The 16,827-nt window shown below is 46.4% G+C and overlaps 1 protein-coding gene across 3 annotated transcripts in view; it reads right to left on the bottom strand.

Moving 5' to 3' along the window:
* Positions 1-16,186, bottom strand: part of STON2 (stonin 2) — a 176,161-nt gene extending 159,975 nt beyond the window's left edge. For 2 of the 3 annotated variants that reach the window (XM_037984347.2, XM_037984343.2), the window contains exons 1-2: positions 16,026-16,186; positions 6,897-7,007 (exon numbers count right to left, since the gene is read on the bottom strand). The gene's annotated coding sequence lies outside the window, so the exon portion shown is untranslated. Of the gene's footprint in view, positions 1-6,896; positions 7,008-15,338; positions 15,554-16,025 lie in introns of those variants that run through there. The other variant, XM_037984344.2, reaches the window with a different exon arrangement.
* Positions 16,187-16,827: the final 641 nt, after the last annotated feature.

Raw genomic sequence — 16,827 nt, forward strand, 5'->3', positions numbered from 1 at the left:
AGAGAGAGGACTAAGATCCAGCCCCTGCCTTGGAGAGAGAGACAGACAAATAAATAATCACAGTACGGTGTCATCAGGGCAACTTCAGGAGAATGTAGCTATGCCATGGGTGTACAGGAGTGACACCTAGCCCAATCTGGGGTCAGTGAAGAGTAACAGGGAAGGTAACAACTGGTCAAAAGATGAATAGAAATTAGTTCTGTGAGGCAGGGGTCACTGGTGGAGAAAATGGACATTCCAGGCTGGCAGGATGGCATCTGTAAGAACAAAGCATGACAATACAAGCTGGTCAATCAGAGGGTACCATTGCACTTAGCCATGCTTAACCAGTCATGTTTACATGCAAAACTATTGTTTGCTACCAAAGGGTGTATGCAACCTCCCTGATTCCTATGTCCATCCCCAGACCTTCCCCCTCCCTAACCTCATACCCGAACATCACCCATCACCGACCCCAACCCCTGCAGTGTGTGTTACAGACACGGTGGGATCTGGAGAGATGAATAAGGCATGATGTGAAGGGAGGATGAGAGGCTCAGAAATGAGGTTCATGTTCAAGGATGGCCTGAGATTCAGCATTAATGTTAGAAATAGGTTAGGGGGCAGGGATGGAATGAAGCACTGACATGGTGTGAAGATGTCTTTTTGTTACCCAACTTGGAATGTGAAGTGTAATAATGTTTTCAAGGCCTCCACTCCAAACAGCTGCATTAAAAATGTAGTATGCCCATACTGAGTTCAGAAGATGAATGAAAAGATATGTTTTCTGACCTATAAGTGATTTACTTTGACGAAGCAATGAGCCAGAAGGAGAAGACAGACAGAGGAGGCTGGAGAGCTAGGAGTCAGGTCAGACAGGGCCCCAGTAGGCATGCCAAGAAGGCTGGGTTTTGTCATAAAGGCAGTGGAGATCGATTAAACAATTTAAGCAGGGAAATAACATGACCCAATTTGTTTTTTAGAAAAAGGTTATTCTGGAAGCAATGAGGGAGATCAACTGGAGAGTGAGAAAACCAGCTAGTAATTAGAGCGATGAGGCATCGCAAGATGCGGGATAGAGAGGAAAGGAGCTCTTGTAGCCATTTAGGACGTAATGTCATCAAGATGTGGGGAGAGAATCTTTTTTGGACTCATTGAGATTGTGGAAGTAATGATGTGGTAGGTGGATGAAAAAAACCTTTGGAAAACTGAATCAATTTCTGTACCATTTGCCAAGATAAGGACTTCAGGAGAAAGAATGATTGGGAGGTAGAAGGGAGGTGATGAGTTTAGCGTTAGGCCCAGCGATTTGATGGGCCTGTGGGACAACCACATTGAGATGTTGTTTTTAGGACCGGTTAAATAGGCAGATTTAGAGCTCAGAGGAGAGATGAGTGCTAAAAACACAGACTGAGAGGCCACTGGAAGCTGGGGATTTGGACTGGGTCACTCAGAGAGAATAATAAGAGGAAAAACAAGAACCAAGGTTGGAAAGCTGGGGAAGGTCATTTGTGTTGGGCACAGGCTAAACAGCCACTTGGAGGAAGTTCCTTATAAATGTGTTATCTTGTCACTATCATGAGGGCCTGGATTATTTCAGTATTCAGCAGAAGACCAGGTGCTATGATTTGGACATGCTTTGTTTCGCCCTTCCAAGTCTCCTGTTGAAGGTTGATCTCCAATGTGGGTGGTGGGGCCTGGTGGGAGGTGTTTCGACTGTGGGGCCAGATCCCTGTGAATGGCCTGGTGCCATTCTCCCAGGAGTGAGTGAGTTCTCACTCAGTTCCCATGAGAACTGAAGTTGAAGCGAGCCTGGCACCTCCCCTTTTTTCTCGTTTCTGCTGTCCCACTATGTGATTTCTGCACACCTGGGTCCCCTTCACCTTCCATCCTGAGTGGAACCAACCTGAAGCCCTCACCAGAAGCAGACGTTGGTGTCACGCTTCTTGTACAGCCTGCAGAACTATGAGCCAAATAAACCTTTTTTCTTTGTAAATTACCCAGTCTGGGGTGTTCCTTAACAGCAACACAAACACGCTAAGACACCAGGTAAAAGAGATATTTGTGTTCATTCCAGCGAGTCAATACTATGATAATACAGAATACTAAGGGAGCTCTGAGTGGGCTTGAGAAAGGAGAGAATAGGAGGCATTAGGACAGAACTGCAGGGGTCCCAGATTTCTGGATTCCCAGTTTTCCAGCATTTGAAGAAGTGAAACCTTCATCTTTCTGCAGCATGGGCTTCAGTAGGTGCATGGGTTTCTGTAGGTCCCCCTAAGATTTCTAGATTTCCAGGCCAGGCGCAGTGACTCACGCCTGTAATCCCAGAACTTTGGCAGGCTGAGGCGGGCAGATCACGAGGTCAGGAGTTCAAGACCAGCCTGGCCAACCTGGTGAAACCCTGTCTCTACTGAAGATACAAAAAATTAGCTGGGTGTGGTGGTGCGCGCCTGTAATCCCAGCTACGCAGGAGGCAGAGGTAGGAGAATTGCTTGAACCCTGGAGGCGGAGGTTGCAGTGAGATGAGATGGTGCCACCACACTCCAGCCTGGGAAACAGGGCAAGACGGTCTCAAAAAAAAAAAAAAAATTTGTAGATTTCTAGCTTGCCAGCACTTGAAAAAGTGAAACCTTCTTCATGTTCCTGCAACATGACTTTCTATAGGTGTACCTAAGGTGCTTTGCACACTTTTCTTGATATTATCACTACATACACGAGTCACCAATCAGGAAGAGTTCTCAAGTTAGGGCCAAGACCAAGATGTACAACTCAGACTTGAAGGCCTCTCCTTGAAACTGGTTCTCAGCCTTTAAACAAAAAATTATAGCTCTCTGAATCTCCGAGTTATAATTTAAGCCAGAGACTCTCATCTCTGGAAAAATACAAGTACATGCAACATTAATTATAATTTAAGGCACTTCGCAGACACACTTCTCAAAGTCCTAGGGATCTGTGGACTCCCTGTTAAAAACTGTCACCCTAGAACAATTTATCTGGCTCAAGTTGCTTTCGGGCCTTTCAAAACAACACAAAATCATTCCAGAGGAGCCCAACAGAAGGAAGCCAGGCCCTGTGGCTTCTACTGACCCTGAACTGATAATTCCTTATTTCCGTTTTCAGCAAAGCGGAGGATATGTCCTTCCCTTTTCTGAGAATCATTCCCCTCCCTCTTCCCCCAACAAAACTGATACATGGGCATAAAACCAAGACAGCCCAGCCAAACGCTAAAATGCAGGCGGCTGCAGTGGCCTCATGGGGCAGCTGCACAGGGGCCCCAGGCTGATCGTGATGTTATCCTTGTGAACCAGGCCTCTCACAAACAAGAAACAGACGCATCCCAAGTTTGTGTCTGCTGACTGAAGGCAGGGGCGTGTGGGTGTCTCCAACTGCCAGGGACAGCCACAAGGAACCAGGACACGCTGGGTGGGCTTGGCAAAGTGTGAGAGTCGATGTCTGTTGAGTGAGGCCTGGCTGCTTTGGTAGAGTGGAGTCTGAGGTTTTGATACACGAAATGCCCTACTGACATCCCCTACGTTTAAAGTAAATTCTAAATGTGGAGAGCAGGTACGTTATGAAATGTCACAGCTTGCAGGACAAAAGAATTCTCACATTATAAAATGTGAGCAAATAAGCACCTTTCAAAGTGAAAACTCACTTATCCCCACATTGCTAGTTTACTTCCTTCTTTTAAATTTATTTTTCCTAATCAGGCGCAGTGGCTCATGCCTATAATCCCAGCACTTTGGGAGGCCAAGGCAGGTGATCACTTGACGTCAGGAGTTCAAGACCAGCCTGGGCCGGGCACGGTGGCTCAAGCCTGTAATCCCAGCACTTTGGGAGGCCGAGACGGGCGGATCATGAGGTCAGGAGATCGAGACCATCCTGGCTGACATGGTGAAACCCCGTCTCTACTAAAAAATACAAAAAACTAGCCAGGCGACATGGCGGGCGCCTGTAGTCCCAGCTACTCGGGAGGCTGAGGCAGGAGAATGGCATAAACCCAGGAGGCGGAGCTTGCAGTGAGCTGAGATCCAGCACTGCACTCCAGCCTGGGCGGCAGAGCGAGACTCCGTCTCAAAAAAAAAAAAGACCAGCCTGGCCAACATGGTGAAACCCCATCTCTAATAAAAATACAAAAATTAGCTGGGAGTGGTGGCACGCGCCTATAACCCCAGCTACTCAGGAGGCTGAGGCAGGAGAATCGCTTGAACACGGGAGGCTGAGGTTGCAGTGAGCCAAAATCACGCCAGTGCACTCCAGCCTGGGCGACAAAGCAAGACTCCGTATCAAAAAAATATATATTTTTTCGATTTCTATTTTTATTATAAACAGAATATACTCTCACTAAAAATAAATTGGAAAATATAGAAAAGTATAATCACTTCTAAAATGTATCTGATTTTTAAAAATTCCATCAGCATGCATTTCTTCAACTTCTCAGGGGCACTTCTATTATTTAAGGGTAAGGCATTTCTTGTAAGGGGAGGAGAGACTGTCACCACAGACAAATGGGACAGGATCCTTTGACCTTGTGACTTCCTGGGCTCTCATCTCAGTGGCTAAGAATTATGTATTCTATTGTTTTTTTCAAGTTGATGGAAATTTCCCACCATTTATGCCTACTCTCCTTACTTCCTCAACCTGAAAGACCAAAAGAAAAATTTAATCACTGGAAGCTCCTTTCTATTAATGTTTCTGCCTTGCTGTTTCTAAAGTTTTTTTCTTTCAGTCCTCACATCACCCACAACCATCTAGAGATGGTTTCTCAAAAACCACAGTAGGGATTAAGAAACACACCACACTGTTACATACATTTGGTCCCGACACCACTAATAGCAGTATTTCTTTTGGTAGACGTCTCACTGACAGTAACCCTTGCAAAACAGAAAAGCTACCAATTCAAAGCATATAAACCACAAATGTAAACACAGCAGACATACTAATTAGAGGATGGAGTGACAAGACTTCAGAATGTGATTCTCCACATCTCTAGGTTCTTATTTAGCTTTGAGAGTGAGAGTTTTTTAGAAATGGATTCAGAATATTATTATTTGCTGAGTGAAATAAAATGCATTAGAGGAATTTTCCAACCAAGTGTAAAACTTGGATTTAAAACAGTAGAGAAGCCTGGGCTCGGTGGCTCACACCTGTAATCCCACCACTTTGGGAGGCCGAGGAGGGGGGGGTGGATCACTTGAGGTCAGGAGTTCGAGACCAGCCTAGCCAACAAAGGGAAACTCCATCTCTACTAACAACACAAAATTAGCCGGGCATGGTGGCTCATGCCTGTAATCCCAGCTACTTGGGAGGCTTAAGGGGAGAATCACTTGAACTTGGGAGGCAGAGGTTGCACTGCCAAGATCGTGCCACTGCACTCCAGCCTGGGCGACAGAATGAAACTCCACCATCAAAAAAAAAAAAAAATGGTAGGGAAGATTGGTCAGTATCTCAGGGAAGAATGAGAGAAACTTCTTAACTGGCTCATGGTGGCAAAGAGCAAACATGAGGTTATTATATGTAATACTAAAACACTGTCATCCAGTGGTATCTCTTTTATTCTGTGTTTCCGTTTTCATATCTCTGAATGCTTGAGCATCTGTGATTCTTGTAGCACTTACCACATACAGAGGCCAGATCTGATCACTGGATGTAACGTTTCAATTACAGAGAAAACATAAGTTGCTAGCATATGTGTGTAGTTACTACAGTATCTCCCTGACCTCTTTTACTTTTTTAAAAGAAGAAAAACAGTAGCAATATAAGTTGAATTAAAATGTGGATTCCAGCTTAGGGCAAATTCAAAGGGCTTTAAACATGTGTGACTGTCACCACTCCTCACTTTCAACAAATGTAATGAACGGTGAGAATCTTTCAAGAGATAAAGTGGTGGACAGCTTCATAGCATCAATGTCGCACTTACTGAGCCCTCACACCCATGAGATGGGCATTTTTCACCACTAGTTCTCATCTCACAGGCAAAGAAACTGAGTCTCAGAGAATAAGTAACTTGCCCAAGGGCCCAAAGATAGTAAGAGGTCAAATGGTATCCGACCCTAGTCTTAACTCAGGCACTTAACCATGGCATTATAGAGCTCAATGAGAAAACCACCCCAAGAAAATGCCAATGGGTCCATACCTCATTCTACACTGGCAAAGTGAAGAAAAGCACAAACTAGAGAACTCGAGCCAGCTTGACTTTCCCAATAAAGCTAGAATGCCCCCGATTCAATCCTAGGATCCCTTCTCCAGCTGTTAAATACCTTCATTCCTTCACAGCTTTAGATTCCATCTACGAGCTAGGGATCCCCACACAGATGCTTCCAGCCTTGACTTCTCACCTGACTTCTAGTGCCCACTGAACATCTTCCCTTCAACGTCTAACAAGACGCTCACCCCTAACACATCCAGATTTGACCAGCGACTCTCCCTCCCCTGAAACTACCGTGGCAGAAACTCCTCCCATCCAAGATGATGGCACTCTACCTCTCCAGTCTCCCTTGCCCGAAACATCGAGTCATCCAACCTTGACTTCTCTCTTCCTCTGACACAGTTTCTCTCATGTTCATTTTACAAAAAGGCAGTTTACAAACATATTTCTCACATGATTCTTTAAAATGGCTAGTTTCCCTAGGACACCTCACAAGATGTCATTTGAGCATAACTGACCATGAGTACCTTAACTGAGGTAGTCATGTAAGCTTCGTCTAACACAGCACTGTGTAACCTACATACCATGAGGTTCACCTACCGCTTTAATGTGTTATTTGATAAACACGTAACACTTCTCGTCTCTCATTGACGTCAAAGTGCTTTACCACTCATTTAATTAAATTATCATTTAATCCTCATAACCCTATGAAGTAGGTTCCCTTTATAGAGATAAGGAAACTGAGGCTCAGGGAGATTAAATAACTCACCTGAAACTGTACAATTCAAACCCAGGCAGTCTGGCTCCAGAGTCTGTACTTGTAACCACTTCGCCCTGCTCCATCCATGAGATGTACTTTTTTGCCTCGTGAGTTGTTTTCCTGTGAGTAGAAACATACGTGTATAAATGAACCTGCACTCTTTTCTGGCTTTCTTATAGCCAGCACCCACCTCTGCGAAGTGCCTGACCTGACTGGGTGCATATTCTCTACCCTCTTCATAGGAAAATGGCAACCAAATCACAGAGAGACCACAGTCCCTGGGCCCAGGAGCACTGTGCTGTGACCAGCCAAGTCACCCAGACCAGAGTCTGATATGCAACAGCAAACAACTCTGACTCCTTGGGACTGCCTCCTCAAGGCCTGCTCAGGGATCAGAAACGTAAAATCAACCGGAAGCAGAGCATGTGCGCTCCAGGGTGCCTCAGTGTGATGGATGGCACCGCTGGAGGAGCTTGCTGTGTTGCAGACAGCACAGCCCCGCCTATGCCAATTAGGTTGATGGGTGGTGACTGAGAAACATGCTGGATTTACTCAAACAGATCCTCACTCCCTAACTCACCACCTTTTTAGAGATCGTAACAAAAATAATAAGGATGAGTGAGAAAAAAAGAGAGAGAGAAAAAAAGTGTGTTTCGACTGCCCTGCTGATACTGTGAACTGGCCCTGCAAAAACAAAAGCAATTTTCCTCCTACCAGGCATCTCCCAGGGTGTGGCCAGAGTGCACAGATAGCCCCTGTTAACTCCTCAGAGCACATTTCCTTTTGCTTCCAGATACCACAGTGACTCAGGGCATAGCTTCTAGATCTCAGAGATGAAGAGAGGTAGGTTTAAAGCCCAGCTCCATTATAACCTTTGACAAAGTACTTAGCTCCAGCCTTTGTCTCACTCCTTAGATGAGATGCTACTCCTCCTGACCTTACAGCGCAGAGGTGCAAATTAAGTAAGATAACATACGTCCTCAATGCATGATAGCTATTGATAGTGTTTTTGATAATTTCAGCAATGATAAAAGTTTTCCGCCCTTCAACTGTTCAAAGTCTGAAGTGGAGGGAAATGTAGGGACACGGAATGATTTAGAAAAAAATGAATATTTTATGTTTGGCAAGGATGGGGAAAAACACAAAGTATATTTTTGACAGCTCTGAGTTCACATGATAGACAACATTTAAACAACATCTACCAAATATGGATCACCCCAGCCTTATCCACTTAACTACGGCATTATCTTTTAAAAGCTTAAGACAAATGGGCCAAGCATGGTGGCTCACGCCCATAATCCCCGCACTTTAGGAGGCTGAGGCAGGTGGGCTGCTTGAGGCCAGAAGTTTGAGACCAGCCTGGCCAACATGGCGAAACCCCATCTCTACTGAAAATACAAAAATTAGCCAGGCATGGTGGCACATGCCTGTAGTCCCAGCTACTCGGGAAAGAGAGACACGAGAATCACTTGAACCCGGGAGGCGGAGGCTGCAGTGAGCTGAGATCCTGACACTGCACTCCAGCTTGGGTGACACCGTGATACTCTGTCTCAAAAGAAAACAGAAACAAAAACCAAGAAAAACTTAAGACAAATGTTTTCTGTTTCTAAGGCAAACAGTGAAATAAAGTCCGTTTTCATTTAAAGTATCCCATTTGGTCTTTTAAACCAGTTAGCTAACGTCAAAGGGCAGCCAATGGAGCGACTATCAAGCTGGCAAGGGTCTAGTGTCTACCTTCAAAGTTCAGGTAGATAGAAAGCCACTGATGGTCCCACTATACTTCTCGGCATTTGGCCTGGAAAATGCTTCAGAATGCCCTTTCATTCAGATGCTGTGTTTGCATGGACACATAGCACTACAACGGTACCTTCTTTCAATGAAAGCGAGGGAGAAGCCTGACAGAGACAGATACAATGATCTCACCCCAAGCTTAAAATTAACAAGGACCCTTTGGGGTCACAGCTGAGAGCCCCCATGGGGTATAATATGAGTAGGAGAAATGCTATATAGATGACAAGGGCCCTAGTGTCATCTTAGTGTCATTCTTAGTGTTACTAACCTTATGGAGATATGTGAAGTGACTTAAGCTAGACACCGCCAAATGTCAGGGGAAGCAGGGTCAGTTATTACAGAAGCACCAAGGGATTTCTGCATGACTTTCAACAAGTCATTTGACCTTTCCAGGTTAGATTGCAAATGGAGTAGGACCAACTGCCTGCAAGTCTGACAGAGTTTATAATAGGATTAGATTTTATTTATATAGATGTTTGACATCCTTAGCTCCAAATTGCTTTCCTATTAATACATTGAACACGTTAAGAGGGCCAAATGAGAGTCCAGTGTTATTTATCTACTAATAAATCACTGAATGGCTTCATTTGTAGGAGGTTATACAAGTCACTCAGATTAAATAGTGCTTTTGATAATTTCGGCAAAGATTAAATAGTCCGATGGCGGTCAAGAAAGGAAAGCTTTAAGAAGTCATTTAGGTCCAGCGTGATAGCTCACACCTGTAATCCCAGGACTTTGGGAGGCAGGTGGATCACCTGAGGTCAGAAGTTTGAGACCAGCCTGGCCAACATGGTGAAACTCCGTCTCTATTAAAAATACAAAAAATTAGCCAGGCGTGGTGGCAGGAGCCTGTAATCCCAGCTACTCGGAAGGCTGAGGCAGGAGAATTGCTCGAACCCAGGAGGCAGAGGTTGCAGCGAGCCGAGATTACGCCACTGCACTCCAGCCTGGGTGACAGAGTGAGACTTTGCATCAAAAAAAAAAGAAAAAAGAAGTCATGTAGCTCCGACTTCCCTTCTCTCCCACTTGACCCCTTTACTTCAGATACAGTAGTCCAGTGAATGGACCTGAAAAGGCTTGTGGACCAGGGCAGGGACACAGTTCACTTAGATCCATTCCTCCCCTAAAGACTACGGTTCCCACCTAGCTAAATCCTACTTCTCCATCCAGTCCGGAGGAGCTGCTCCTCCCTGAACCTTCCCAGCCCAGCACAATCTGGGAAAGACTCGCTGTCTGAATTCACAGCACTTGATAGCCCATTGGATTATTTGCCTACTGTTGGTCTTGCTGTGGTTTAACTATCACTGATTTTATATAAATATTATGTCTTTTCTCTCTCAGCACAGAGGCTGGGTCAGAGACTGAGCATAATACTTCTCTGAATTCCTCGTAGCGTTTTCCTTAAAGCCTTGCACTCAGCTGATGGTCAATACCTTTCAAGTGAACATAACTCCCAAAGGTTTCCCTGAGCCATCAGCAATCTGCAAAGCAGCTTCACACTCCTCGTTGTGATGAAACATCACAGGGAACATTGACCACCCCTTGCCAGTCAGTGAGGCCACTTCAGGGCACCAGTCCAAGTTAGTAGGCAGCCAGCTGGGGTGACAAAGGTTGTACACTATGAATGAAAAATTCAAGTTTCAATCCTGCCCTGCTACTATCTATCTATAGAATTTTAGCCAACTGTTTCTATCTTTGTTACTGCATTTCAGAAAGACAGCAATAACACTAAAAGTCGACCTCCTGAAAGTGCTAGAGATGTGAAAAATATATATATATGTATATGATATATAAGCATTTAATATAACTAGATAATAGAAGATAATATTTTTCTACGATTTGACACTTAACATTAGTTAAATATCAAATTGCTGGGCAAATGTTATCCAGTGGGGATGGCAGCACCTTCTAATAAATTGTACAGCATTTTAAATCCCCCTGGCTGGTTTAAGTATCCCTTCTCTCACTGGCTCTCAGAGTAACATCCGCAGTTTTGTTTGCTGCAGCTGCACCTTTTGAAAATTTAGGCCAGGTTTCCTGGAAACCTGAGCTGGAGGGAACTGTGGTAGTTCACCATAGAGTAGGTCAAGTGAAGGCAGTACTGAGGCCACGGGTGCATGATTGTGAAAAACTGCTGGCTCTCCAAAATGACCTGGAGAGGGACACAGTTGGCTTCAGGCCTCTAGGACAGAGGTTACAGTTCTAAGCTTTCTCATCCACCTCTGGGAAAGTACACAGAATCCTGGGAGAATTTCTCCTGTTTCAGAAAGCACATCTTCAAGATATGACTTGTCTCTCAAATCTCAGTTGGAACAAGGATCTTTTCAAATCTCACTCACTTCATTTTATAATATGAGCTCATTATAATATTTATTTTATATGCATTTAATATGCATATAGAAGGCCAGATGCAGTGGCTCACACCTGTAATCCTAGCACTTTGAGAGGTCGAAGCAGGCGGATCACTTGAGGTCAGGAGTTCAAGACCAGCCTGGCCAACACAGTGAAACCTCATCTCTACTAAAAATAGAAAAATTACCTATGGCCAGGCATGGTGGCTCACGCCTGTAATCCCAGCACTTTGGGAGGTCAAGGTGGGCAGATTACCTGAGATCAGGAGTTCAACACCAGCCTGAGCAACACAGCAAAACTCTGTCTCTACTAAAAATACAAAATTAGCTGGGCATAGTGGTGCATCCTTGTAATCCCAGCCACTAGGGAGGCTGAGGCAGGAGAACTGCTTGAACCCAGGAGCCAGAGGTTGCAGCAAGCTGAGATTGCACATTGCACTCTAGCCTGGGCAACAACAGCAAAACTCTGTCTCCAAAAAAAATAAATAAATAAATTAGCTGGGCATGGTGGTGGACACTTGTAAACCCAGCTACTTGGGAGGCTGAGGAAGAAGAATTCCTTGAACCTGGGAGGTAGAGGTTGCAGCAAGCTGAGATCACACCACTGCACTAAAGCCTGGGCAATAAGAGCAAAACTCTATCTCAAAAAAATAAAATGTATATAGAATTTCTAGAATTTTCTATTCACACCCCGATGGATAATTCTGCACTCATCCTACCTTGAAACAAATATCCTAATCTGGTAGCCAGCACTTAGAATGGTGATCCTAGAAGTATTTCATGCATTTACATGCTCTCTGTCACACGGTGGCAAACCACTGGTTTATTGCGACCCTAGGTCGAGTTCAAATTTGTGCCATGCTTACGAATGAGAAAAAATATAGTTAAAAAAAAGACACTCTCACTGTGCTTTATTTCCTGTGTCACGTTACACACCCCAACATATTTGCTCCTTTACGTCCATTTCTGGCATGCCCTGTTGTTACAGGAGTGGTGAGTCACAGTTAGGGGGAATTGTAGTAACTTGCTCCATCTCTTAGTATAAGCCAAACCATGGACAATCTTGGGTTCTCAGGGGGTTATTTATCTTGGGAGTGGGGGGGACTGATCACAATCTGTATGACCACATGGCACAGATGTTTAATTATGATAGTGACCTCAAGTAAAGCAAGCAATTTCTTGGTCTGACTATATCAAAATTCAGCCAAAATGTCCACCCAGTGGGAAAGCTAAGCTCCAGAAGAAATTATAGCTGGAATGACAAGAAGTGTGATGGATCAGGATTGGAATATGTGGACAGGCTTGAGTTAGAGGTCTGGAGCCAGACAAAAGGGTGTGTGCTAGATGATAGGATGGGAAGTCTGGGCAAAATTACAAAGGGATGGGACAAAGCAGCACTTGTATGCTTCTTCTCTGGACCCAAGCTTTTTTCATTTTCTCACTACGAGCACTGTATCTGCAATTTAATATACACCTAGAGGCTCAGTTACTCTTACAGAGCCTACCGCTCATGGCCAGAGCCAGCCTTCAGCAAAACTGCTGTATGGAGAATGCTGAGAACTTCCAGCCCTTTTCCTCCTTCCACTGGACTCTTCCATTCTGGTATTTATCTCAACCACATCTTAATGTCTCCCCTTAGTTTAGTTGTTTTCAACGTGTGGGACCAGCGGCATTAGTATCACCTGAGCACTTGTCAGAAATACTCATTTCCAGGCCCCAGACCAGACTGACTGATTCCGGAACTCAGGGGGCCGGACCCAGCAATCTGCATTTTCTCAATCCCTCCAGGTGATTCGGATGCACACTAAAGTTGAGATCCACTGCTTCAGGTGATATAAAATAACAACTTCAAGATGAGAGAGCATGTGCATTTTAGGAGAGAACTTGTTAAGAAGGCAAGCTGCTCAAGAGCCAACTGAATCAGTTTCTAGCAGTGGAATTTGAAGTCACGTCACAGATGGTGAGAGAGAGACTGGAGGCCACGGTATTTGCCCTGGCCCTTATCACCTCTTGCTTTTTAGCTCACCTATTTCAATCTTCTCTCCACATGGCCACTAGAAATGTGTTCAGCTGGAAAATCTGACCCTGTCAAAGCCCAACTCAAAACTCTTCAGTGGCTGCTCCCTGCCAATGGATAAAGGCCCAATCCCCTGGGACCCGACCCAGGGTCCTTCATTATCTGCCACTGGGCCACCTCCTGACCTTGTTTCCTTCAGCACTTTTCCTCCTGCTCAGCCATACCTCACGGTCTGCAGCTGGTGTACACTTCCCCATACCACGGACAGCAGACTTCCCACATGAGTTACCTTGACCAAGAGCAGGAGAGCTGAAGTGACAGCTGCTACTTCTGAGCAAACTTTAGATGCTATAGTTTTGTTCTATCATGTCCTTTTTCCCTTTGTCATAAATAAGATCCACATTATCCCAGAGAGAAGTTGTTTCTTAAGCCTCAGTGGGTCCCAGAATGATAAATGAGGGGTAAAATTATTCCTAACTTACACTGGACATGCAGCATGAGAGGGAACTAAATCTTGGTTGTTGTAAATTACTGAGATTTGGGAGTTTCTTGTTATTTACCATAAGCCAACTGTAATAGTACTTTTGATCACTTCTCTCAGTCTGGAATGTCTTCTCTGCTCCACCTTCTTTCCAATTCCACCTCACCCCTGCCTGCACAAGAGACCTGCTCATCATTCTACACTCAGCTCAAGTGTTACCCTTCGGTCAAGCTTTTTGTGTCCTTCCCAGGTATAACTTTTAAGATATTCTCTGGATGCTACAGACCTGTAACCACATCCCTGGAACTGTGCCAGGGCTCCTCCACTTATTAGTACTATACTTAGAACAACCTCTAAGAAAAAATAATAATAAAATTAAAAATTCAACAACTCACGTTTTAAAGCAGAAGCCCAGCTCCGAAAAACAAAGCAATCTGTTGAAGTTTCCCAGAGTCAGTCACACTCTGAGATCTCAGGAGGTGGGAGTCTGGCTCTGAACTCAGGAGTCTTTGCCCCGCCCAACACATCTCTCTTACTTCCCCCCAGCAGCAAGCGTTCAGATCCTCCCACGCCACTGGAGAGAGGAAAAGTCCCCTTATCAACAACTGAAAGGGCTGCCATGCTAATCTCAGACTTGAAAGATTGCATCTGGAAGTGGGCTTCTTACCCCCTGAGAAGATAAGCATTTCCTCTAAGTCAATGTATTCATTCTAAGGCTCCTGGCAAAAGCACAGGAGACCTTACAAGAACTGAGGCATTTTCTTTGCATCCTTTCCCCAGGTCCTCGCCTATGGATTGGAGGGCAGGGGGTAGTATGGTGTGGTAAGACAGATTCCCATGGACATCACCCTAGAGAAGCTTTGAAAAGGTTCTTTTGGATTTGTCACAGGGTAGGAAGCAAGTGAGCAGGGGGTTCAGAACTCCAAGCAGATCTGTTACATGTCGAGATATTAAGTTTTAAAAAGAAAAATAAAAGGGGCCAGTTATTTGACTTTTCAGATTAACCAAGAAAAGAAAAGTGACACAGTGACAAAGAATTAAACCAGACCACCCAGGTCAGGCATAGGAAAAAAACACCTAAAAGTAGCAACTGCAATTTTAGGTTTCTATGAGCCACTGGAATTTTGTCGTGTGGTTGAGTCTTTTTTTCTCTTTCTCCCTCCCTCTCTTTTTAATTTTACCTTTTTGTTTATGGGAGGAGTAAAAGGTATAAAACTTTCAAATACTTCCCCCAAATCAGCCATGCTAATGAAAGGTGAACATTTAACAAAGTACCATGATATTATTTTCACACAATAGTCATACCAATTTTTTCAAAGGTCACAAAGCTTTTCTCAGTTACTAGTTGGAATGCATTTATCTCTCTCACCATTCCAGTGGATCGGTTTTTTACCGCCCCACCCCCTAAAAGGATATGCTACCTTTAAAGAGATCATCAGTCTCATTAATAATAGCATTTTTTTCCTTTCAAGTGTAGAAAGCTGTTCAGAGCTGCAAAAGGTTGCTAGACCAGTTTGGACATGTCTGATTTACTCTTTAAAAGCCCATCCACTCCGTATAATAAATAATAAGAGCCGGTATTTATTGAGTGCTTAGCGCTGTGCTCGGGGTTTTTCAGGCATTGGCTCATACAATCCTCAAAACAACGCTATCAGGCCGGTGCAATCATTATCGCCACCTTACAGATCAGGAGAGGGAGGCACGGAGAGCAAGAAGGACCAGCCCGAGGGGGAAACGGGGAGCGTCGGGAGAGGCGGGGAGGCAGGCAGAGGCCAGGAGCTGCACAAAAGCACAGTTAATGATTCACTCACAGCCTTCAGGCAGCTCCTTCCAGTAGGGGTTGCACCAGAACACACGGACGCACACACACGCACGAATGCACACACACACACGCACACGCGCGCGCACACACACTCTCATCTTCAACTCTTCATCCCAGCGAGAGGCGGGTGTCCGGCAAATTGCTTGGCAACGCGCAGAGGAAACTCCATCCAAGACCCGCTTCAAGGCCGCCTCTGGGCGCTGTCCAGCGGGCAGAGCGCCTGAGGCCAGGCTGGGGTCCTGCCTCCCGACACCCCGAAGGTGGGGCGCGGCGCCAAGGCCGGGGTTTCAGGCTAGGGGAGTGTAGGGAAAGCACCGTCCCCAAGGACACCTGTTGTCGCCTCCCCACTCGGGCCAACGAAGACACCCTGGGAGTCCCAATCTCGAAAACACCCATCGGCCAGAAGTGTCTGTGTATGGGGCCGGAGGTCGCAGGAGTCCTCCTCCACCCCCACCTGCCTTAAGCAGAGTCCCCTCTTCCTCTCCCACCCCGGGACGCCCGCGGCTGGTGGAAACGCCGCGCCTCCGCGTGGCCCGACCGGACAGGCTCGGGGGAAGCCAGGGGGCACCGCGGCGCTAGGACCTCGCGGCCGGCCCGCCCCCCGCCCGCTCCACCTGCGGGGCCCCTCTCGTGGGGAGCGTTCGTCCTCCTGCTGCAGGGCGCGGGGTGCAGTTACCTGCGCCGCGGTCCGCAGGGTCCCCGGCGTCCGCCGGAAGGTCGCCGCGGCAAAGCCGGCTCCTCTGGCCGCGGGATACCCACCCGGCCGCGCTGCTCTCGCCAAGCTCCCGCCCGACCGCAGCGCCGCCGCCGGCTCCAGACTCTCGGGATCGCTCTGCGCCCGCCGGCTCCCGGCGACGCTCCCGCCGCTCCTGATTGGCCGCGGCGCGCTCCCGAGCCGCGCCCTGATTGGACAGCCGGGGAGCCGGGGCGGAGGGACGGGACGGGCGCCGCCGGGATCTGCTGGCCTTACTTTCCCGCGGCTCCCGCAGTCCCAACCAGACCTCGAAGACGGGATCCTTCGCCTCTGCGCCGAGTGGGGCTGGCCATCCAGGCACAAGGCAACGCGGAAAGCATCGATTCGAGCGACACGGAAATGGCGGGGAATGGGGATTGCCTTGGAGTCCCACCCCCTCCGCCTGCGGGCTGGTGGTTGAGACCTCCTAGGAGCGGGAATCATTGCTCACCTGGCCTCACGCCTTACGTTCGTTTATTGATACTTTTGACTCTACAAAGGGCGTAGGCTCAGGACAGTGGCTTGTAAACAGCGGGCGCCAAATAGTTTTGTGGACTCATATCGGACTCTACACACAACCTCTCGGTGGTCTTACATGAGCTCTCAAAGGGAGAGCAACTTGTTTAAGGTCTTAATTACGCCAACAAATTATTAAAAACGCCGTGCTAGGTGTTTGGGGAGGAAACAAAAGATAAAAGTGGTTAGTTCTTCGGTTACAGGAAAGTTCATACCTAGCTAGAGAGAT

Source organism: Chlorocebus sabaeus, chromosome 24, assembly GCF_047675955.1.
Source record: "Chlorocebus sabaeus isolate Y175 chromosome 24, mChlSab1.0.hap1, whole genome shotgun sequence".
Lineage (NCBI taxonomy): Eukaryota > Metazoa > Chordata > Mammalia > Primates > Cercopithecidae > Chlorocebus > Chlorocebus sabaeus.